Below are 24,697 nucleotides of genomic sequence, written 5' to 3' on the forward strand. Positions count from 1 at the left end.
TTTCCAGTAAAACAGGGTTAAGCTCTGTGAAAAGCCTTGCCAACTTATTTAATTACAATGGATTCCAAAAGAACAGGCTATGACTAAACCCCTTCAAACACATTTGAACAATTATATACATATCAGGAGTACTTTGGGGAAACCACTTGCCACTAGTTTTCTTTTTAACCCAAATTTAATAACTTATTCTGGCCAGCGCCGCGGCTCACTAGGCTAATCCTCCACCTGTGGCACCGGCACCCCAGGTTCTAGTCCCGGTCGGGGCACCGGATTCTGTCCCGGTTGCCCCTCTTCCAGGCCAGCTCTCTGCTGTGGCCCAGGAGGGCAGTGGAGGATGGTCCAAGTGCTTGGGCCCTGCACACCCGTATGGGAGACCAGGAGAAGCACCTGGCTCCTGGCTTTGGATCAGCGCAGTGCGCCGGCTGCAGCGGCCATTGTGGAGTGAACCAATGGAAAAGGAAGACCTTTCTCTCTGCCTCTCTCTCTCACTGTCCACTCTGCCTGTCAAAAAAAAAATTTTTTTTTGCTTTTTAAAGATTTATTTATTTGAGAGGCAGAGTTACAGAGAGAAGGAGACAGAAAGTCTTCCATCCGCTGGTTCACCCCCACCAAATGGCCAGTATAGTTTGAGCTGAGCTAATCTGAAGCCAAGAGTTTCTTCTATCTCCCATGTGGGTGCAGGGGCCCAAGGACTTGGGCCATCTCCTACTGCTTTCCCAGGCCGCAAGCAGAGTTGGATCGGTAGAGCAGCAGCTGGGATATGAACCATTGCCCATGTACCACAGAGGAGGATTCGCCTAGTACTCCACAGCAACAGCCACAAATAAATCAGTTAACTATTTTCATCACACTAAACTTAACTACAGATGCTCCTTGTCTCACGATGAGGTTACATCCCTGGATTTGGTTTGGAGAATGAAGCAATGAATGTGAGCCTGTTGTTTGTCTCTCAAAATAGATTTGCACATCGCTTTCACACCATTGTTAAGACTGGGTCTCACCAAGGACTGTCAGGCAGCTGAGGTGCCAACAGGGGCAGGGTTCTCACACAGGAGATGGCATCTCTGAACTTCACATGCAGACTGTACCCTGGTCGTTATTTCCTCTCTGCAGGATGAAGATGTACTACCTTCAAATCATCCTGTGGCTTCCTGGACCTTAAGTCCACAGCCAGTCACTCCACACGTATCCGGAGCTCCGCGGGATGAGCCATCCTCCAAACTTATTCTAAGTACATTCCATCAAGTTTTTCAAAGAATTCTATAAAAATATTTTTAAAAAAGAGATACAAGGTTCCTCAAAGCATGTCTTTCCCTGTAAATTACACAATGAGAAATCGATAAGAAAATCTTTTTTTATCATCTTACTAGTTTTCATTTTGTATATTATAGGACTTATTTTATTTTTTTATCTTTAAGGGAGTGAATTTTTTTTTAGATTTTACAATTTTAACATTTCCGTATTTACTTCAATTGTGAATATTGTATGTACACATGCCATTTTTCTTGAAAGCAGGAATATAAATATCACAAAATGAGATTCATAACAAGAGACATAAAATGAAAGAATGATATGCTGTTATATAAAGGATATAATTCCACATATCAGAGAAAATATTTGGACTTTGTATTTCTGTGTCTGGCTTATTTCCATTAGCATATGATCTCCCACTCCATCCATTTTGTTGCAAATGTCAGGATTTAATTCTCTTTTTTAAGATTTATTTATTTATTTGAAAGTCAGAGATACACAGAGAGAGGAGAGGCAGAGAGAGAGAGAGAGGTCTTCCATCTGATGGTTCACTCCCCAGTTGGCTGCAACGGCCAGGGTTGTGTCAATCCAAAGCCAGGAGCCAGGAGCTTCTTCTGGGTCTCCCATGCCAGTGCAGGGACCCAAGGACTTGGGCCATCTTCTACTGCTTTCCCAGGCCATAGCAGAGAGCTGGATCAGAAGAGGAGCAGCCAGGACTAGAACCGGCGCCCAAATGGGATGCCGGTGCTTCAGGCCTCAGCGTTAACCCATTGTGCCACAGCGCCGGCCCCAGGATTTAATTCTTTTTTATGGTAGAGTACTGTTTCACCATTTATGTATACCACTTTTTTTTTTTATCCAGCCATAAGTTAAAAAACATCAAGGTAGATTCCATTTTGTTGTTATGGTGAGTTGGGCTTCAATATATGAGGGAATACCAGTGTCTCTTTCTTAAGATGACTTTATTTAATTTGAATATATTCCAGAAGTGGAATAGCTGGATCACAGGATAGAACTATTTATAGCTTCTTGAGAAATCTCCACACTGTTTTCCACAGTGACTGTACTAATTTGCTTTCCCATGAACAGTGTATTAGGGTTCCCTTTTCTCTACACAATCCATGACATTGGCATAAGTAATGACTTGTGTGATATGGTCCCAAAAGTACAGGCAATAATAAACAAGCTATATTATTTCAAACTAAGAAGCTTCTGCACAGCAAAGGAAACAATTAACAGAATGAAAACAATAGGACTGTTTTATTATGGTGGAAACAGACAGTGTGAGAGAAACCAACATTGGGAGACAATATTTGCAAACTACAATATAATAAAGGATTAATATCCATAATATATAAGAAGTTCAAGATATTTAACAGCCACAAAACAATCTAGTGACAAATGGACAAAAGATCTGAATAGATATTTTTTAAAATAACAAACACAATGATCAACAAACACTTGAAAAATATTCATTATTGCTAGTCATCACAGAAATGTAACTCAAAACCACAATGAGATATCATCTCATTCCAGTTAGAATGGCTATAATCCCAAAGCCTAAACTAGCAAATACTGGATAGGATAGGGAGAAAATGTAGGACTACTTTCTAAAGAAATAATAGATTATTTGAATTATAAAAATTCCAGAATCAGAGGGCTTTTAAACATAAGATATTCACCAAGTTAATTAATATTTGTTGTATACCTTCTGTGTGCCAGATAGCATTCAAAGTACTAGAGGAATGGTAATGAAAATGATACTCTGTACTCTAATCTTCATCAAGGTTTCAATCTAAAAAAGAAGGAAAATGAGCAAGAAAAAGTATCTAGAAAAATGCAAAACAACATGCAATATGGTTATGCTTGAATCACTTTCATATTCACTCCTGTTTAATCTTGTCTTGGAAATAAAATTTGTTTATTTCCTAAGAGAGATTCGAATTGAGGCAAATACCTCTGTCAGTGAAACTACTCAATTATTAGGAGGTATATGTAGGGATGAGGGATAGATTCAGGATAAGATCCTTACCATGAAATGAGTCAGAGACCCTTGTAGGCATATCATGTCTACACAGTGATATCTGACCTATAAATTTAGAAAATTATTTATACCTAATAGGCAAAATCATGTGCCACAAAAACATGTTGCCTCCAAACAATTACTGAACAAATGTTTAACAATACTGAGATTTTTCTCTGAAGAAATCTTTAAAGTATAATTCAAAACTGTGCTGATATGGATTGGCCTTAGGCTGGTCAGTTGTGCCTCTTAAGTTCTTCAGAATAAATGGAAATGTAGTAGCTAGAAAGCAAACAACTTAAACCTAAATTTAGACAGCATTTCTGCTGGTACTGTCAGAAAAACCCATTTGTAGGTCAGCTTCTGTCCATTAACAAGCCAAAGCCCCCTCAAGATTTAGCTCAAATGATTATTTAAAATATTATAAACAATATATATGTAAGATTTCTAGCATATAGCTTCTACACTCAATTAAAGGTTGTTAATAATAGCATAATCCTATGTTTATGTCTTCTCCAAGAAGAAAGACGATTCAGATGTTTAGAACTTAATATGCTGTTCTTAGCATTTCTTTACCAAGTGCAAGCAGATATAAAGAATGTCAGGTTGAACAAAGTCTTGAATAATTTGCAGTAAGAACATATTGTCTTTTATTATAAATGTTACACAGAAACACATTGAATATCCTAGAAGTTGGTTCTAACAATCCGTTTGTCCTAGATAATGTTTTCTTTATTTTCTTGTATAGCTGTGTGCTATATGATGGATGATTCTTTTACCTACCTACCAGAAAATGGAGCAACAAATTCTTCAAATAATTTCAGTATGTAAAATTATAGTATGTAGTTCTTCAAAAGGTCCTAGTGTTTTGCAGTGAGTCTTCCTCTTTAAAAATGAAATCATCCTTCTTACTGATACTCAAAAGTGTTCATTATGGTCACCACAAAACAAACACAAGCAACTACAACTCACATGATGAAATTCGGTATAAGGGGCTGCTTAGAAGTAGTCTTGTATCCCTCTAAATTACTATCTTTCTCCTTTTCACAGGTATATGTTATCCTACCTGCTGATGCTACTGTATAATGCATTTAATTCATAAATACAGTATGTTTTTGCTCAGCGTTATATGTGTGAAATTTCTCTAGACTGTACCATCTAATAATATAATTGTAAATTCATCACTTCCATTGCTGTATGTGGTACATTTTTTGTAATAACACTACTACAGTTCCATTTATTAACTATAATTATTACCACTTCTATTGCACTCTCCCTCATATACTTTGATATAAGCATTCTGTTTGCAAAAGTTGTTCCAGTTTATATATCCACAAGCAGTCCTTGAAAATTTCTACAATTCTACATTTTTGTCAATATGTAACATTATCAGTAGTTTTTAGTTTTATCCATTTCAACCCTATGAAGTATTATATAGTTGTGCTATAAATTTGTAGTTTCCTGATGAGAAATGGAATTGATTTATTTTTAAAACTTTTATATTTACTGTAAATTTGAATGTCATATTTTATGTTGCACCTGTTTTTCTGTTTATATCTAGTTTTTAAATAACCTGTATTTCAGTCTTTTGTCAGCCATTAGTATCAAATGCATATTCTCCCCATATCTCCATCAAGGATTGAATTTTTTACTTTTGTGTCTTTTGATAGATATAGTTTTTATTTTTTTCTTTTTGTTTTTTTCTTTTTCTTTTTGACAGGCAGAGTGGACAGTGAGAGAGAGAGGCAGAGAGAAAGGTCTTCCTTTACCGTTGGTTCACTCCCCAATGGCCGCTGCAGCCAGTGCGCTGCAGCCAGTGCACCGTGCTAATCTGAAGCCAGGAGCCAGGTGCTTCTCCTGGTCTCCCATGGGGTGCAGGGCCCAAGCACTTGGGCCATCCTCCACTGCACTCCTAGGCCTCAGCAGAGAGCTGGCCTGGAAGAGGGGCAACTGGGACAGAATCCGGCACTCCGACCAACACTACAACCCGGTGTGCCAGCACCACAGGTGGAGGATTAGCCTATTGAGCCACGGCGCTGGCCTATAGTTTTTATTTTAATATAGTCCAATTTATCAATCTTAATCTCTTTTGCTTAGTGACTTTATGCTCTATTTAAGAAGCATTTTCTGAACAAAATCAACTAAAATTTTTCCCTTTATATTTTTTTAAAAATTTATAATTTAATCTTAAACATTACAGATCTATAATCCATCTGGATTTAAATTTGTGATAATAAAAGAACAAAATATTTTTCTTCTATATGGATATCCAATTAACCTAACTCCATTACCAAAACGACTGCCCTCTGTAGTGTCACTTCTGCCATGTTTAAGAATCCACAAACTACTTGTGGATTCTTTTTTTTTTTTTACGAATCATGTAGTTTCAGAAATGGTCTTCATATTCAATTGGTAAGTAAATAATAATGGTTTCAATTTCATTGTGCGTTCGTGTGTGTGGGTGTGTGTGTGTGTTTTGACTAACATGTCTATCAGTCACACACAAAGTGATTAGTCATTTGTCTTTCAGCTTTGTTATTCTATCATTTTATTAATTGTATTAATTTCTGTCACCTTTTTTTCTTTGGACTTATTTATTTGACATAAATTTGGACATATTTTTATTTGATATAAATTCTTAGATTTTATTTTCAAAGTGAATTTTTAATTTCTGAATTAAAGGCTAATTTTCCTCCAAAGTATTGCTTTTGTTATATTTCCAGATTTGATACACACACACACACACACACACAATAACTGAAAATAACCACCTTTTACTTGGAGTGCTTTTTGTTCCAAGGAGCATTAAGCTTGTGATTATAAAGTAAATTTAAAGTACATTATTGCAAAAAAATTAAAAGAAAAAAGGAAGGAGGACAGAACAGAAGGAAGGAGAGAAGAAAGTATCATTGTAATCTTGGAATCATATATATCAAACACAATCTTTGTATATTAGTAAACAAAATGTAATGAACAAAATACTTTCACATTCCAGTGAATTTGAAAAAGGTTTGTTTTTTTGTTTATTTTGAAAATCAGAGCTACAGAGAGAGGAGGAGAAGCCAAGAAATGTTCAATCTGCTGGTTGACTCCCCAGATAACCACAAAGTCAGGGTTGGGCCAGACAACACCCAGGAGTTTCCTGCACATCTCCCCAATGGGTGGTAGGAGAAAAACACCTGGACTCTTCCCAAGCCATTAGCAGAGAGCTTGATGGGAAGTAGAGCAACCAGGTCACAGCTGGTAACCATTTGAGGTGCCAGGATCACAGGCAGCTGCTTTACTTGCTACACTATGACTCTGGCTCCTTTCCATTGAACATTGAATTATGAGTTTTTTTTTTAATTTTTAAAAGATTTTTTTATCTTTTATTTAATGAATATAAATTTCCAAAGTACAGAATATGGGTTACAATGGCTTCCCTCCCCCATAACGTCCCTCCAACTCGCAACACTGCCCTTATCCATTCCCTCTCCCCTTCCATTCACATCAAGATTCATTGTCAATTCTCTTTATATATAGAAGATCAGTTTAGCATACATTAAGTAAAGATTTCAACAGTTTGCTCCCACACAGAAACATAAAGTGAAAAATACTGTTTGAGTACTAGTGATAGCATTAAATCTCAATGTACAGCACACTAAGGACAAGGATCCTACATGAGGAGTAAGTGCACAGTGACTCCTGTTGTTGACTTAACAAATTGACACTCTTATTTATGGCATCAGTAATCACCCTAGGCTCTTGTCAGAGGTGCCAAGGCTATGGAAGCCCCCTAAGTTCACCAACTCTGATCATATTTAGACAATGCCATGGTCAAAGTGGAAGTTCTCTCCTCCCTTCAGAGAAAGGTACCTCCTTCTTTGATGACCCATTCTTTCCACTGGGATCTCACTTGAGGAGATCTTTCATTTAGGTTTTTTTTTTCCCCAGAGTGTCTTGGCCTCCACACCTGGAATACTCTCATGGGCATTTCAGCCGGATCCACATGCCTTAAGGGCTGATTATGAGGCTACAGTGCTGCTTAGGACATCTGCCATTCCATGGGTCTGTTGTGTATCTCACTTCCCATGTTGGATCATTCTCTCCCTTTTTTATTCTATCAGCTAGTATTTGCAGACACTATTCTTGTTTCTGTGATCCCTTTGGTCCTTAGTCCTATCATTATGATCAATTGTGAACAGAAATTGATCACTGGGACTAGTGAAATGGCATTGGTACATGCCACCTTGATGGGATTGAATTCAAATCCCCTGGTATGTTTCTAACTCTACTGTTTGAGTTAAGTCAGCTTGAGCATGCCCCGAATTGCACATCTCTTCCCTCTCTTATTCCCACTCTTATATTTACCAGTGATCACTTTTCAGTTAAGTTTCAGCACTTAAGAAGAATTGTGTATTGATTACAGTATTCAACCAAAAGTATTAAGTAGAACAAACAGAAAAAATTACTAAGAGGGATAACATATTAAGCTCTTCATCAATAGTCAGAATGAGGGCTGATCAAGTCACCATTTCTCATAGTGTTCATTTCACTTTTTTTTTCTTTTTTTTTAACTTTTATTTAATGAATATAAATTTCCAAAGTACAATTTATGGAAGTACGGTATGGGGGGGAAGCCATTGAATTATGAGTTTTTTAGATATGCATTGCTTAATTTCCATGAAAGAGGAATTTTCTAATTCTCTTTGTTATATGTTAGGATATTATGCCTTTGGATTTTTTTTTAACTTTTATTTAGTAAATATAAATTTCCAAAGTACACTTTATGGATTATAATGGCTTTATCCTCCCCATAACTTCCATCCCACCTGCAACCCTCCCATCTCTTGCTCCCTCTCCCATTCCATTCACATTAAGATTTATTTTCAATTATCTTTATATACAAAAGATCAATTTAGTATATATTAAGTAAATATTTCATCAGTTTGCACCCACACAGAACATAAAGTGTAAAATAATGTTTCAATACTAGTTATAGCATTAATTCACACTGAACAACACATTAAGGGCAGAGATCCTACATGAGGAGTAAGTGCACAGTGACTCCTGTTGTTGACTTAACAAATTGACACTCTTGTTTATGGCATCAATAATCTCCGTAAGATCTAGTCATGAGTTGCCAAGGCTATGGAAGCCTTTTGAGTTTGCCGGCTTCGATCTTATTTCAACAAGATCATAATGAAAGTGGAAGTTCTTTCCTCCCTTCAGAGAAAGGTACCTCCTTCTTTGAGGCCCACTCTTTCCACTGGGATCTCACTTGCAGAGATCTTTCATTTAGGTCTTTTTTTTTTCTTTTCTTTTTTTTTCCAGAGTGTCTTGGCTTTCCATGCCTGAAATACTCTCATGGGCTTTTCAGCCGGATCTGCATGCCTTAAGGGCTGATTCTGAGGCCAGAGTGCTATTTAGGACATCTGCCATTCTATGAATCTGCTGTATATCCCGCTTCCCATGTTGGATCGTTCTCTCCCTTTTTTATTCTATCAGTTAGTATTAGCAGACACTAGTCTTGTTTATGTGATCCCTTTGACTCTTAGACCTATCAGTGTGATCAATTGTGAACTGAAATTGATCACTTGGACTAGTGAGATGGCATTGGTACATGCCACCTTGATGGGATTGAATTGGAATCCCCTGGTATGTTTCTAACTCTACCGTTTGTTGAAAGTCCAATTGAGCATTTCCCAAATTGTACATCTCCTCCCTCTCTGATTCCCACTCATATTTAACAGGGATCACTTTTCAGTTAAATTTAAATGACTAAGAATTATTGTATATTAATTACAGAGTTCAACCAAGAGTATTAAGTAGAAAAAAACTACTAAAAGGGATAAAATATTAAATTGTACCCCAACAGCCTAGCGGTGCCGGCACACCGGGTTCTAGTCCCAGTCGGGGCGCCGGATTCTGTCCCGGTTGCCCCTCTTCCAGGCCAGCTCTCTGCTGTGGCCAGGGAGTGCAGTGGAGGATGGCCCAGGTCCTTGGGCCCTGCACCCCATGGGAGACCAGGAAAAGCACCTGGCTCCTGGCTCCTGCCATCGGATCAGCGCCATGCGCCGGCCGCAGCACGCTGGCCGCGGCGGCCATTGGAGGGTGAACCAACGGCAAAAAGGAAGACCTTTCTCTCTGTCTCTCTCTCTCAGTGTCCACTCTGCCTGTCAAAAAAAAAAAATTTGTACACCAACAGTTGGGACAAGGGCTGATCATGTCACCGTTTCTCATAGTGTCCATTTCACTTCAGGAGGTTTCCTTTTTGGTGTTCGGTCAGTTGTCACCTATCAGGGAGAACATATGATATTTGTCCCTTTGGGACTGGCTTAATTCACTCAGTATGATGTGTTCCAGATTCCTCCATTTTGTTGCAAATGACTGGATTTCATTGTTTTTGACTGCTGTATAGTATTCTATAGAGTACATGTCCCATAATTTCTTTATCCAGTCTACTGTTGATGGGCATTTGGGTTGGTTCCTGGTCTTAGCTATTGTGAATTGAGCTGCAATAAACATTAATGTGCAGACCGCTTTTTTGTTTGGCCATTTAATTTCCTTTGGGTAAATTCCAAGGAGTGGGATGGCTGGGTCGAACGGTAGGGTTATATTCAGGTTTCTGAGGAATCTTCAGACTGCCTTCCATAGTGGCTTAACCATTTTGCATTCCCACCAACAGTGGGTTAGTGTCCCTTTTTCCCCACATCCTCGCCAGCATCTATTGTTGGTAGATTTCTGCATGTGAGCCATTCTAACCCGGGTGAGGTGAAACCTCACTGTGGTTTTGATTTACATTTCTTTGATGGCTAGTCCTGAACATTTTTTCATGTGTCTGTTGGCCATTTGGATTTCCTCTTTTGAAAAATGTCTATTGAGGTCCTTGGCCCATCTCTTAAGTGGGTTGTTTGTTTTGATGTTGTGGAGTTTCTTGATCTCTTTGTAGATTCTGGTTATTAACCCTTTATCTGTTGCATAGTTTGCAAATATTTTTTCCATTCTGTCAGTTGTCTCTTCACTTTCCTGTTTCTTTTGCAGTACAGAAACTTCTCAACTTGATACAATCCCAAGTGTTAATTTTGGCTTTGACTGCCTTGCTTCCGGGGTCTTTTCCAATAATTCTTTGCCTGTGCCTATATCTTGCAGGGTTTCTCCAATGTTCTCTAAATCTTTGGAAACTTTTTGATTCCTGCTTAATGGCTAAACACAGTTTTGGTAACATACATATACAATACAAGAGGATCCTTATCATATTGTTGGATATATCTTATTTATTATATTTATTATTATTAACATTATTCAAATCTTTCATATCTTTACTAATGCTATCTATCCTTTCAGGTGCTGAAGAGTTGTATTGAACTTTTCTACTGTGGCAATGATATAACTATTCCTCCTTTCAGTTTAAATTTTTGCATCGTTACCTTTGAATACATATAATTGGTGCATGCAGATTTAGCACTTTCATTGCTTTCTCATACTCTGTCCCTTTTCTGTCTCCAGCAATACTTCTTTATGTCAACCCTATTTTAAGTATTGTAACATTTACATCAACTTTTTTTTGGGCAGTGTATAGGAAGTGTATCTTCACATACTTTTTTCTTCAAACCTTCTGATATCTTACAAATAAGATAATCACCATATAGTAATTTTTTATGCTAGTTAAACAGAATTTCCATAAAATCTGGATGTATGATGGTATTCAGAAAGTTCATGAAATGTGTGTTATGGAAAAACTATGTATGGACTTCAAAATTTTCTTCTATTTGTCTTTATAGAAATTTTCAGTTTTCAGAAAATTCACAGACATTATCTCTTCAAAAATGAACACATTTTAATTCCTTTATTCCATAACCTTTGAAACCCCTCATACAAATGCATATACATAATGGCACCAATGATACCTTAATTCTATTTTTAAAAGTTATGTTTCTAGATGTTGTAATTATAATAATATTTAGTAAACAAATAAGTAATGAAAATATTTTATATGTATGCATTTTCTATTATATCACCTTTCCTATGTTCATATTTCTCCTTATTTTTTGTCTTCTCCTAAATTAAGTATTATTACTTTACTTTAATCTATTATTTTTAACATCTTAATCTATCAATTTCACAGTAATAATTTTAGTATGCTCTTCTTTCAGTTAGTAACCCAGTGATTATAGAATGTAGCCTTAACTTGTTAAAAGTCAAATTTAAATTATTACTTGAAAAATCTCTGTAATGGAAGCTGAAGGTGGAGCCAAGATGGCAGAATAATGAGGGCATGCATCAATAGTTTGGGAAAAGATAGTTTAATTAAAGTGGAGTTACTGTACCTTCAGGAAAAGGCTCAGGAAAAAATTGCAGAGGAAACTCTTCTGGAACTAGTGAATGTGACACGGAGGTCCTACGGGGAGAGCAAGGTCGCCCACCGCGTGGAAGCCGAGCCACGGGAGCCGAGCCGTGGGAGCTGAGCCATGGGAGCCGAGCTGCAGAGTCTGCGTGCCACCGCTGGAAGGGGAGGTGAGACAAAAACCTCAGTAACCCGAGACATTGGTGGGGAAACGCAGAAAGAGCCTACAGGGAAAGAGGCCTGAAGCCCCACTGGGGAAAGTTCACCAGGCTGACTGGAGGAGAGGAAAAAAAACGAATAAATAAGGGAAATGGCATAGACATTACCCTCTCTCTCCACTCACCTTACAAAGCCGAGCAAGACAAAGAGCAGGCACCATTTTACGTATGTAAAGCAGCACCCGCCATTAGCCAAACAGAAAAAGCTGACTCTGGTGGGGAGAAATAACAGGAGATTGAGACCTAGTGAAAGTGTGGAGCTAACGAACTGAGATTGTGAAAATCTGAGGGGGGGCGAGAAAACTCACTGAGTACACAAACTTGGTAACCTGGGCAACCTGGTGAGAGACTGCAGAGAAATTTGAGACCACACTGAGGGCTGCAAAAACTCTTTGTGTGGTCCCAGGGGTAAGCAGACGAATACACATAGGGGCCAGATTTCATACATCAATTACCCTCAATTCCACTCAGCTGTGTGGAATTACTTCCCAACTGAGTCAGAAAAAAAAAAAAGAGATAGAGAGAGAAAAATCTGGGTGAGTCACCTTTGGCACACCCTTAACCCTGAAGAACCAAACAGAGCTCTCTGGCCACAACCATCACAGCCTTTAAGGATCCATCAAAAGCAGACAGTCCACTCAATCTAGAGTCATTGTATAACAAGAAAAAACACCACAGTGAAGAAACCAAAGAATATCTCCAATATGCCAAACAACAAATGTAGAAACCAAGGTAACAAGAAAAAGTAGGACACTATGACCCCCCAAATGAAAAAGACACCCCAATTCAAGATTATGAAGATGATGAGGTAGAAGAAATGCAAGAAGCAGATCTCAAAAAATTGATAAGAACATTAAGAAGTTCTCAAAAACAAATTCTTGAACTACAGAAATCCTTAATGGACAAGATAGAAAATCTCTCTCATGAAAATGAAATATTAAGGAGGAATCAAAATGAAACGAAACAACTAGTAGAACATGAAACTGTGATAGTGATGAGAAATCATAATGAAATGAAGAATTCAATAGATCAAATGACAAACACATTACAGAGCCTTACAAACAGAATGGGTGAAGCAGAAGAGAGAATATCGGACTTAGAAGACAGAGAACAGGAAAGGATACAGTCAGACCAAAGAAAAGAAGAGGAAATTAGAAATCTAAAACATATTGTCAGGAATCTGCAGGATACTATTAAAAAACCCAACATTCGGGTTCTAGGAGTTCCTGAAGGCTGGAGAGGGAGAGAGGATTAGAAGGCCTTCTTAGTGAGATACTAGCAGAAAATTTCCCAGGTTTGGAGAAGGACAGAGACATCCTAGTACAGGAAGCTCACAGAACCCCTAATAAACACGACCAAAAGAGATCCTCATCACGACACATTGTAATTAAACTCAACACAGTGAAACATAAAGAAAAGATCCTAAAATGTGCAAGAGAGAAACGTCAGATTACTCTCAGATGATCTCCAATCAGACTCACAGCTGACTTCTCATCAGAAACCCTACAAGCTAGGAGGGAATGGCGAGATATAGCCCAGGTACTAAGAGAGAAAAACTGCCAGCCCAGAATATTATATCCTGCAAAGCTATCATTTGTGAATGAAGGTGAAATAAAGACCTTTCACAGCAAACAGAAATTGAAAGAATTTGTCGCCACTTGTCCAGCCCTGCAAAAGATGCTTAAAGATGTGTTACACACAGAAACACGGTCATCAATATGAAAGAAGGTAAAGGAAGGAAACCTCACACCAAACGATCACAGGAAGTTCAAAGCATATATTAGAAAATATCTTGGCAAATGGCAGGGCAAAGTTACCACTTATCAATAGTCACATTGAACATTAATGGCCTGAACTGTCCAGTTAAAAGACACCGATTGGCTGATTGGGTTAAGGAACAAAACCCATCTATATGCTGCTTACAAGAAACACATCTTTCCAACAAAGATGCATACAGATTGAAAGTGAAAGGCTGGAAAAAGACATACCATGCCAACAGAAGTGAAAAAAGAGTGGGCGTAGCCATCTTAATATCGGACAACATAAACTTCACCACAAAAACTGTTAGGAGCGACAAAGAGGGGCACTATATAATGACTAAGGGATCAATTCAACAGGAAGATATAATAATTATTCATGTATATGCACCTAATTACAGGGCATCGGTTTGTTTAAAAGTTTTGTTAAGGGACTTAAAGGGAGACTTGGATGCCAATACAATAGTACTGGGGGACTTCAATACTCCACACTCAGAAATAGACAGATCAACAGGACAGAAGATCAACAAGGAGACAGTAGATTTAAACGACACTATAGCCCAAATGGATCTAACAGATATATACAGAACTCTCAATCCTACAGCTAAAGATTTTACATTCTTCTCAGCAGTACATGGAACCTTCTCTAGGAGTGACCGCATACTAGGCCATAAAGCAAGTCTCAGCAAATTCAAAAGAATTAGATGCATACCATGCAGCTTCACAGACCATAAAGGAATGAAGTTGGAAATTAGCAACTCAGGAATCCCTAGGGCATATGCAAACACATGGAGATTGAACAACATGCTCCTGAATGAACAATGGGTCATAAAAGAAATCAAAAGAGATATCAAAAATTTTCTGGAAGTAAATAAGGATAACAGCACAACATACCAAAACTTATGGGATACAGCAAAAGCAGTGTTAAGAAGAAAGTTTATATCAATAGGTGCCTACATCAAGAAATTGGAAAGGCACCAAACAGAGGAGCTTTCAATTCATCTCAAGGATCTAGAAAATCTGCAGCAAACCAGACCCAAATCTAGTAGGAGAAGAGAAATAATTAAAATCGGAGAAGAAATCAACAGGATTGAATCCAAAAAAAAAAAATTACAAAAAACTGGCCAAACGAGGAGCTGGTTTTTTGAAAAAATAAACAAAATTGACACCCCATTGGCCCAACTAACTAAAAAAAGAAAAGACCCAAATCAATAAAATCAGAGATGAAAAAGGAAATGTAACAACTGACACCACAGAAATAAAAAGAATCATCAGAAATTACTACAGGGACTTGTATGCCAGCAAACAGGAAAATCTATCAGAAATGGATAGATTCCTGGACACATGCAATCTACCAAAATTGAACCATGAAGACATAGAAAACCTAAACAGACCCATAAATGAGACAGAAATTGAATCAGTAATAAAGGCCCTCCCAACAAAGAAAAGCCCAGGACCAGATGGATTCACTGCTGAATTCTACCAGACATTTAAAAATGAACTAATCCCATTTCCTCTCAAACTATTCAGAACAATCGAAAAAGAGGGAATCCTCCCAAATTCTTTCTATGAAGCCAGCATCACCTTAATCCCTAAGCCAGAGAAAGATGCAGCATTGAAAGAAAATTACAGACCAATATCCCTGATGAACATAGACGCAAAAATCCTCAATAAAATTCTGGCCAATAGAGTACAACAACACATCAGGAAAATCATCCACCCAGACTAAGTGGGATTCATCCCTGGTATGCAGGGATGGTTCAACATTCGCAAATCAATCAATGTGATTCACCACATTAATAGACTCCAAAAGAAAAACTATATGATTATCTCAATTGATGCAGGAAAAGCATTTGATAAAATTCAACACCCTTTCATGATGAAAACTCTAAGCAAATTGGGTATAGAAGGAACATTCCTCAATATAATCAAAACAATTTATAAAAAACGCACAGCCAGCATCCTATTGAATGGAGAAAAGTTGGAAGCATTTCCACTGAGATCTGGCACCAGGAAGGGATGCCCACTCTCACCACTGCTATTTAACATAGTTCTGGAAGTTTTAGCCAGAGCCATCAGACAAGAAAAAGAAATCAAAGGAATACAAATTGAGAAGGAAGAAGTCAAACTATCCCTCTTTGCAGACGATATGATTCTTTACTTAGAGGATCCAAAGAACTCTACTAAGAGACTATTGGAACTCATAGAGGAGTTTGGCAAAGTGGCAGGATATAAAATCAATGCACAAAAATCAACAGCCTTTATATACACAAGCAATGCCACAGCTGAGAAAGAACTGCTAAGATCAATCCCATTCACAATAGCTACAAAAACAATCAAATACCTTGGAATAAACTTAACCAAGGATGTTAAAGTACTCTACGATGAAAATTACAAAATCTTAAAGAAAGAAATAGAAGAGGATACCAAAAAATAAAAATCTTCCATGCTCATGGATTGGAAGAATCAACATCAACAAAATGTCCATTCTCCCAAAAGCAATTTATAGATTCAATGCAATACCAATCAAGATACCAAAGACATTCTTCTCAGATCTAGAAAAAATGATGCTGAAATTTATATGGAGGCACAAGAAACCTCAAATAGCTAAAGCAATCTTGTACAACAAAAACAAAGCCGGAGACATCACAATACCAGATTTCAGGACATACTACAGGGCAGTTGTAATCAAAACAGCATGGTACTGGTACAGAAACAGATGGATAGACCAATGGAACAGAATTGAAACACCAGAAATCAACCCAAACATCTACAGCCAACTTATATTTGATCAAGGATCTAAAACCAATTCCTGGAGCAAGGACGGTCTATTCAATAAATGGTGCTGGGAAAACTGGATTTCCACGAGCAGAAGCATGAAGCAAGACCCCTACCTTACACCTTACACAAAAATCCACTCAACGTGGATTAAAGACCTAAATCTACAACCTGACACCATCAAGTTATTAGAGAACATTGGAGAAACCCTTCAAGATATTGGCACAGGCAAATAATTTCTGGAAAAGACCCGGGAGGCACAGGCAGTGAAAGCCAAAATCAACTATTGGGATTGCATCAAATTGAGAAGTTTCTGTACTGCAAAAGAAACGGTCAGGAGAGTGAAGAGACAACCGACAGAACGGGAAAAAATATTTGCAAACTATGCAACAGATAAAGGGTTAATAACCAGAATCTACAAAGAGATCAAGAAACTCCACAAAAACAAAACCAGCAACCCACTTAAGAGATGGGCCAAGGACCTCAATAGACATTTTTCAAAAGAGGAAATCCAAATGGCCAACAGGCACATGAAAAAATGTTCAAGGTCACTAGCAATCAGGGAAATGCAAATCAAAACCACAGTGAGGTTTCACCTCACCCCAGTTAGAATGGCTCACATGCAGAAATCTACCAACAACAGATGCTGGCGAGGATGTGGGGATGCAAACTGGTCAAGCCACTATGGAAGTCAGTCTGAAGATTCCTCAGAAACCTGAATATAACCCTACCGTTCGACCCAGCCATCCCACTCCTTGGAATTTACCCAAAGGAAATTAAATTGGCAAACAAACAAGCGGTCTGCACCCTAATGTTTATTGCAGCTCAATTCCCAATAGCTAAGACCTGGAACCAACCCAAATGCCCATCAACAGTAGACTGGATAAAGAAATTATGGGATATGTACTCTTTAGAATACTATACCGCAGTAAGAAACAATGAAATCCAGTCATTTGCAACAAAATGGAGGAATCTGGAACACATCATACTGAGTGAAATAAGCCAGTCCCAAAGAAAAATACCATATGTTCTCCCTGATCGGTGACAACTGACTGAACACCAAAAAGGAAACCTCCTGAAGTGAAATGGACACTATGAGAAATGGTGACTTGATCAGCATAGCCCTGACTGTTAATGAACAACAAAATACATTATCCCTCTTAGTAGTTTTTTTTGTCTGTTCTACTTAATATGACTGGTTTAATTCTGTAATTATCACACAGTTATTCTTAAGTGTTGAAAATTACCTGAAATGTGATCCCTGTTAAACATAAGAGTGGGAATAAGAGAGGGAAGAGATGTACAATTTGGGACATGCTCAAGCTGACTTGCCCCAAATGGTAGAGTTAGAAACATACCAGGGGATTCCAATTCAATCCCATTAAGGTGGCATGTACCAATGCCATCTCACCAGTCCAAGTGATCAATTTCAGTTCACAATTGATCATAATGAAAGGACTAAGAGTCAAAGGAAGCACATAAACAAATCTAGTACCTGCTAATACTAACTGATAGAATAAATAAAGGGGAGAGTGATCCAACATGGGAAGCAAGATACTCAGCAGACTCATAGAATGGCAGATGTCCTAAACAGTACTCTGTCCTCAGAATCAGCCCTAAAGTCATTCTGATCTGGCTGAAAAGCCCATGAGAGTATTTCAAGCATGGAAAGCCAAGACACTCTGGCAAAAAAAAAAAAAAAAAAAAAAAAAAATACCTAAATGAAAGATCTCTGTGAGTGAGATCCCAGTGGAAAGAACAGGTCTTCAAAGAAGGAGGTACCTTTCTCTGAAGGGAGGAGAGAACCTCCACTTTGACTATGACCTTGTCTAAACAAGATAAGAGTCGGTGAACTCAAAAGGCTTCCATAGCCTTGGAAACTCATGACTGGAGCATAGGGAGATTACTGATGCCATAGACAGGAGTGTCAATTGGTAAAGTCAACAACAGGAGTCACTGTGCACTTACTCCTCATGTAGGATCTCTGTCCTTAATGTGCTGTACATTGAGACTTAATGCTATAACGAGTACTCAAACAATATATTTCACTTTGTGTTTCTATGGGGGTGCAAACTGTTGAAATCTTTACTTAATGTATGCTAAACTGATCTTCTCTATATAAAGAGAACTGAAAGTGAATCTTGATGTGAATGGAAGGGGAGAGGGAGCAAGAGATGGGAGGGTTGCGGGTGGGAGGAAAGTTATTGGGGGGAAACCATTGTAATCCATAAGTTGTACTTTGGAAATTTATATTCATTAAATAAAAGTTTAAAAAATAAATAAATCATTAGAAATAAAAAATAACAAAGCAATGGAAGCTAACTATGCTAATTTGATCATTAAAATGTATGCATTCATCAAAACATTACATTTTACCCCATAAATATATACAATTATTATTTGTCAATTAATACAAAAATCTAATTTAAAAAAACTGGGTCATGGATATGTGGAAATTCACTATCAATTCTGTCTACTTTTGTATGCATTTAAAGTTTTATGTAATAAAAATATTTTTAAAAAGAAAAAAAGAAAACTCTGGATAATTCAAAAGTGTTACAATTATGTAAGTTATTATGGTCATGTAGTATTATATTTTGTAAGGTTTTATTATAAAAATTTAAAATGCAGAAAAGTTGAAGGATTATCATCAAAACACTCATATCCCCCATTTAGAATTAATAATTAATATTGTCATACATTTTATCATAAATTTACTTATATTTTTGGCTATCAATTCATCAATCAATATATTTTTATGCATTTCAAAGTAAGTTAGAGATATCAGTATGCCTAACTTAAATATTTCTGTGTGTGTGTATATATATTTATATAGATACATGTAATATATATGAATAATTACAAGAGCATAATTTTTGCTTATATGTGTGGGGAGCAACCCGGACTAGACTGAGTTACTGGAATTAAGACTTATTCTATGCATCTGCTCTCCCACAATATGGCGCTGGGAGAGAAGTAAACAGCTTCCGCACAGCTGCCTCCAGTTCAACCAATAAACTGTAGGACATGCCCCTGATTGGAGAGCAGCGTACTCGGCGTGTGGGCAGCCGAGTTGGGATTGGCGGAGGAGGACTATAAAGGAGGAGAGAGACAACATGCACCGGGAACATCTAAGGGGAACATCTAGCTGAAGGAACACCTGTGCAGCCCCCGAGAAAGCCGGCCGGCGGTGTGCTGCTCCCCTGCAGGAGTGGGGAATGTGGCCAGGGGGAACCGCCCTTCCACGGAGGTGGAAGGGATAGTAGCCAACCCGGGAAGAACCAGCAGCAAACCCGGGGAGGGCCGAGCAGACAAAAGAACAGCGCAGGGTCCTGTGTCGTTCCTCCACGAAGAGGGGGAGCGACAATATGCTTTCTTTACATGCACTAAAATGTACTATTATTAAATGTGTTATTCAATGAGTTCTGATACTTGCATTTATCATGTAACTTTGTTTAAGAATTAAACTATTTTCATCATTCCAGAAAATTCTTTCTCAGCTTTACCTAAATAGTTAATTTCTCTCTCAACAGGCATATGTCATTCTGATGAATTTTATGTATGTCAAGGATAATTTTCCCATAGCCCTTAACATTTTACAATTTCAAATATCTACCTGCTACAGTTTTCTTTAAAGCATATTTTATTATTTAATTCAGTTTAATTTGGCTGATGTGTGATTTTTTCAGTATTTTTTTCACCCACAAATTTTGATCAGAGAATACTCATTTTTCATTGTGATGTATATTTTTGTTAAGAACAGCATTTCGTTTAACTATTATTGTATTTCCAGCATTTCCAGAATTGTTTCTGGCTTTCATGTTTTTTGTAGAAAACTTATCTATGGGGTTATTATTGTATTTGGGGGGTAATTTTGTTATTATTTATTATGTATTTTAATAAAGATTTTTATTGATACCTTTGTTTTACATCTACAGTTTATAAGTAAAACACAAGAGTATATTCAATTAAATTAGAAATTCAAATAAACAATAACTTTTGGTATATAAAAATGGTATGGAACAAATTTATACAAAAGTTAATTTACTACTTACTTAAAATTCAAATTAATCTGAGAATCCTGTTTTTTACCTGCTAAATCTAATGCCCTGTTTCCAGCTGTGTACTCTAATTATTTTAAGTATGTATTCTTCTATTGAGTTACAGAATTTTTCAGTTTTCAGAAAAGTCTCAGACAACATGTCTTCAAATATTGCTTCACTATGGTTCCCTGACTCTCCTTCTTGGAATTTCCTACTATATACATGCTGGATCTTTTTACACATACTACAAGTCCCTTCAAATTTCTTCTCTAATCTCCATTAGTTGTTCATTCTCTCTTTGTGCCTATCTCTTATGAAACTCATCCTCCGAGTGACTAATTTTAGTTACTGTGTTTTATAATTTCAGGCTATCCATTTATTTATTTTGTTTATTCTCTACCTTGCTATTAATTCCTATGATTTTATTAATCAATGTTATTCTTTTTACTCCAGATTAAATTATTCTGCTGTTTGAATATGTTCTGATTTGTTTCTATGGCCTGTGTTATACATTTTATTTTGGTAAACTTGAATTTTCTCATACTACCGTGTTTTAAACATGAGACCTGAAAATCACATACCTTGGAGGTCCAAAAAGGAATTGAACACATATGAACAGAATAAACATTTATTAATATTTTACTTTAGATTTGTCAAAAGAAATTTTAAGGAAATTTTACACCTTTATTTTACATAATTATCAAAAATTTTATATATGCATGAAATTTGTGAATAGTGAGACAGAATAATTAAATAAATCACTTAACATCACATACGTATATAACCAGTAGCATAACATTAAATAAATCACTTAACATCACATACGTATATAACCAGTAGCATAACTCACTGTCCAATTAATTTTTCTGATTTGAACTACAGAGTTTTTTCCATTGTATATCACATTTTTCTTTTCCTTCTTAATTTTATAATGCAATAAAATGATGGAAAACATGAAAATCATTTTCCCTCCTTATGTGTGTTATCTGAATTGCTTTTTTGAAGTATTCCTTCAGTATCAGAGGCATTCAAATATTACAATGGTTCAATTGAAGGTAGCGACCAGTTCTTGCTTCTCTGTATGTATGTGTATATATGTATATATATAATTTTGATAACTAAAAATTGAATATTAGATATATTTATGTATATAAGATTTTGATAACTAAAAAAAAAAGAATCTGCATGAAATTGTAGTCTTCACTGTAGCAACGTTGTTGATGGTCCATTACATATGAAGAGTATTATGACCAGACAGGTTTGGAGTCCTTGTGGAGAAGACCACATAATGTATTTAATAGGCTCTGTTCTAGCCTGTGAACACACCTCTCAGTGTGTTATGCACCAAATTTGTCCCACCATTGCCTTTTAGGAATTCTCAGAGTAGACATTATCTCATGAAATCTATTCCTTTTATATTAATAAAATTAATTTTTAAAAAAACTTAATTTCCTGTTAAATTTTTGTTTGTAAATAAAATTCAAAAATTTAAAAAAGAAAAAGAATGGAAGTGTGAGCTTTGTCTAAGCATCCGTTTGACCAGTAATAGCATCTGGTTTTCCTTTGCATACCATTCTACTCATTCACAATACATGTGGTAGCATTGCTGAGGGTGCCACTTTCTAGTTCCAGGACTGACATAGACAGATCTGGCCAACCAAATTATGAGTGGAAAAATCCCCCTTTCTTCTAGGCTTATTACATTGTTAAAGTGGACCCTTAATGCTGTCACTAGTTAGAGATGCCTACCTGAGAATGCACTCAGTAGAGAGAACAGCATAACTATCCGAGAAAAAGAGATAATCGGGTTTGGATGAACTAATTCAGAATTCTTGCATTTGGGGTTTCCCGAAGTTTCTGATGTGACTCACAAACTGATGTGAACCAATCCGACTTAGTTTCTCAACTACTATTTTTCCTTGTATTTCCTCTCTCATGCTCCTTGTGGAACACTGTATTTATATGGCACACTTCTGTGTCTCTTTCTTCTGATAGACTAGGAATTCCTGCAATATTCATCTATATTCCACAAGGTCTTAGTAAAACTTCTGCCTCATAAAACATGCCAGTAAGTGATGGAGAAAGGAATTGAGAAAAGAGAGAAAAGAATCACCAGAGTCTAGTTTTTACAAAAAGACAGATTTCTTTCCTATTCTTCTCCTTTGCCATCTTCTAGAGTAACCAAGGAAATCAAGATGTGCCCTTTGTATTTTCCAGCTACCCACACTACCTGCATGCAAAAGCTGACAATGCTTCATAAATTTTATTGACAGAACTGGTATTCTATATTCCATCTTATTGTCAGAACATAAGCTGCATGATGCATTCTCATTTCTTCTTGATTCAGAAAACATGAGCGTTGTACTTACTCATTGGCAGAAGAATTACACTCACCAAGCAATAAATCTTTGCTGTCAGTAGAGCCCACAGGCCAGTGCATTTCAGGATGTTATGCAATCCCTCCAGTATTGACCCCAAAGTGCAGGATTCCTGTGAGTAGTGACAGGAGAGCTAAAATCGCTTGAGCTCGTAGAAGTCGTCACAGGGATGATTAGAAATGTGGTACTGAAGCTGGAGTAAAATGTAGCTAATGGAAACAAAATGCTTGCTTTCAAAAACCTTTTCTGAAAGAGGCTAAATTAAAATGTCAGATGCAACAGCAGAGATATCTTCTCATTAGTTAAAAAAAAAACGCACAGCAACCATTGCAGTTATTAGCTAAGATCTTCTCTTGTTATTGATTCTTGTATTGATTTGCTAGAAGAAACCCTAAAGGCAGTCCTAACTTACTTTCAATATATCTTCAATTCTCTCCAAGGCAGGAATTTGGATGAAGAGGAAGAACTGTTCGTGCACAATAAGCTTTATTACCATGCTAACAGTAAGCATTTGCAAACATGATCACAGTGAATATTAAAGCTCACAACTGAAAAAAAATGAGTTACACAGTTTGGGAAATCAAATGGGCTATTAGCTTATAGTATTTTCAAATGCTTTCTAATTGATCATTAACTGGAAATATTACAGGAGGCACATGTTGTGGTATAGTTTGTGGCCAAATGATTGGACTCTGGATTAGACTGTTTTTAAAACCCAGCTTCACTGTTATGGGACCCCACGGCCCTGGTTTATTAGCTTTAAGATGAAAGTGAAAAAAAAAATCATAGCATCTACCTAGTAGAGTTGTGTAAGGGTCACATAAGTTACTGTATGTAAAAGCCCTGGAATGGTGTCTGACACATAACAAGTATATGTAGATGTAAGTCATGTTCCTGTATTCTCTGATTAATCCTTATCTCTAGGAGTCTTAAAAAGTCAATAGAAATGTGTCTTATGAAAATCTATGAATAGTTATTAAAATTGTATCTCACATATGTGTATACATATATGTATGATAAACCTATTTTGTTTTTATTTTTAAAAATTAAGAATCTCTGATAACTCTCTTCAGAGGAATGGGATACAGAGGCAGAAACAAAACTTGAAGGGATAGGCAAATCTAGTTTGTTTAGCCTAATCAAGCCGTGCTCATTATTTGAGCTTTTAAGGAAGACTGAAAACACGTGAATGTAGCGACCTTCTTGAAGCCTCATTAGACTGCACTGACAGCCACTGATCGATCAATCACCAAGGAGTGCAGTCATTGCAACCAGTGTCTGGGTCCAATAATCACCTTGTTAATTAGGTTTCATCATATAGACTGGGAACGCAAGCATTCAGATGACAATATCATCCTGTGCTTCAATTTTGTCATTTATGAAATGGAGATAATTAATGATTCCTACCTCATAACATTACTGTAAGAATTTAATGAGTTAACTCATAATTTATATATTATTTGATGCATTAGAACCAACTAAGTCCTTATTTTAAATAAATGCTTCTTGATTTATTGCAGTATGCAGCTCTCTCCTGATCTCTAATTTGAACATTGGATGATTGGTAATGCCACAAACCTATAATATTAACAGACCCTCATCATATACAGCCTCTCATATTGTTAAAAATAGGGTGACATTTAAGCAATTTCCAGTTTGCAATGCATGCTGAGAAAAAAATAACAAGGGTTCAACAGGCTCTAAGTGGCCCTTAACTCCATTTGCACAGCTAATGGCTTTTAAATAAGCCACTCACTGCCATTTGCTGGTGCTGTCCTCCATCCACAGTGAGGCCCTGTCTACGTGCTTCACTGGAAAATTGAAATCCTCTTACCAGAATCGTAGAGTTTACAGATAGCTAAAAGGTAAATGAAAACACTCACCAATGGTTAAAATAAAATACCTAATAGGCCTAAACAGAAC

General features: G+C 36.9%; 1 long non-coding RNA gene across 19 annotated transcripts in view; it reads right to left on the reverse strand.

Annotated features, from left to right (window-relative positions):
- Positions 1 to 533: 533 nt before the first annotated feature.
- LOC108176578 (uncharacterized) overlaps positions 534 to 24,697 on the reverse strand; it is a 47,137-nt gene continuing 22,973 nt past the window's right edge. For 8 of the 19 annotated variants that reach the window (XR_011389166.1, XR_011389152.1, XR_011389153.1 and 5 more), the window contains 3 exons: positions 22,791 to 22,983; positions 2,960 to 3,046; positions 534 to 1,314 (listed from right to left, as the gene is read on the reverse strand). This is a non-coding gene — a long non-coding RNA (uncharacterized lncRNA). The remainder of the gene's footprint in view (positions 1,315 to 2,959; positions 3,047 to 22,790; positions 22,984 to 24,697) is intronic. The other 11 variants (XR_011389169.1, XR_011389158.1, XR_011389157.1 and 8 more) reach the window with 7 other exon arrangements.

Source organism: Oryctolagus cuniculus, chromosome 6 (assembly GCF_964237555.1).
Source record: "Oryctolagus cuniculus chromosome 6, mOryCun1.1, whole genome shotgun sequence".
Taxonomy (NCBI): domain Eukaryota; kingdom Metazoa; phylum Chordata; class Mammalia; order Lagomorpha; family Leporidae; genus Oryctolagus; species Oryctolagus cuniculus.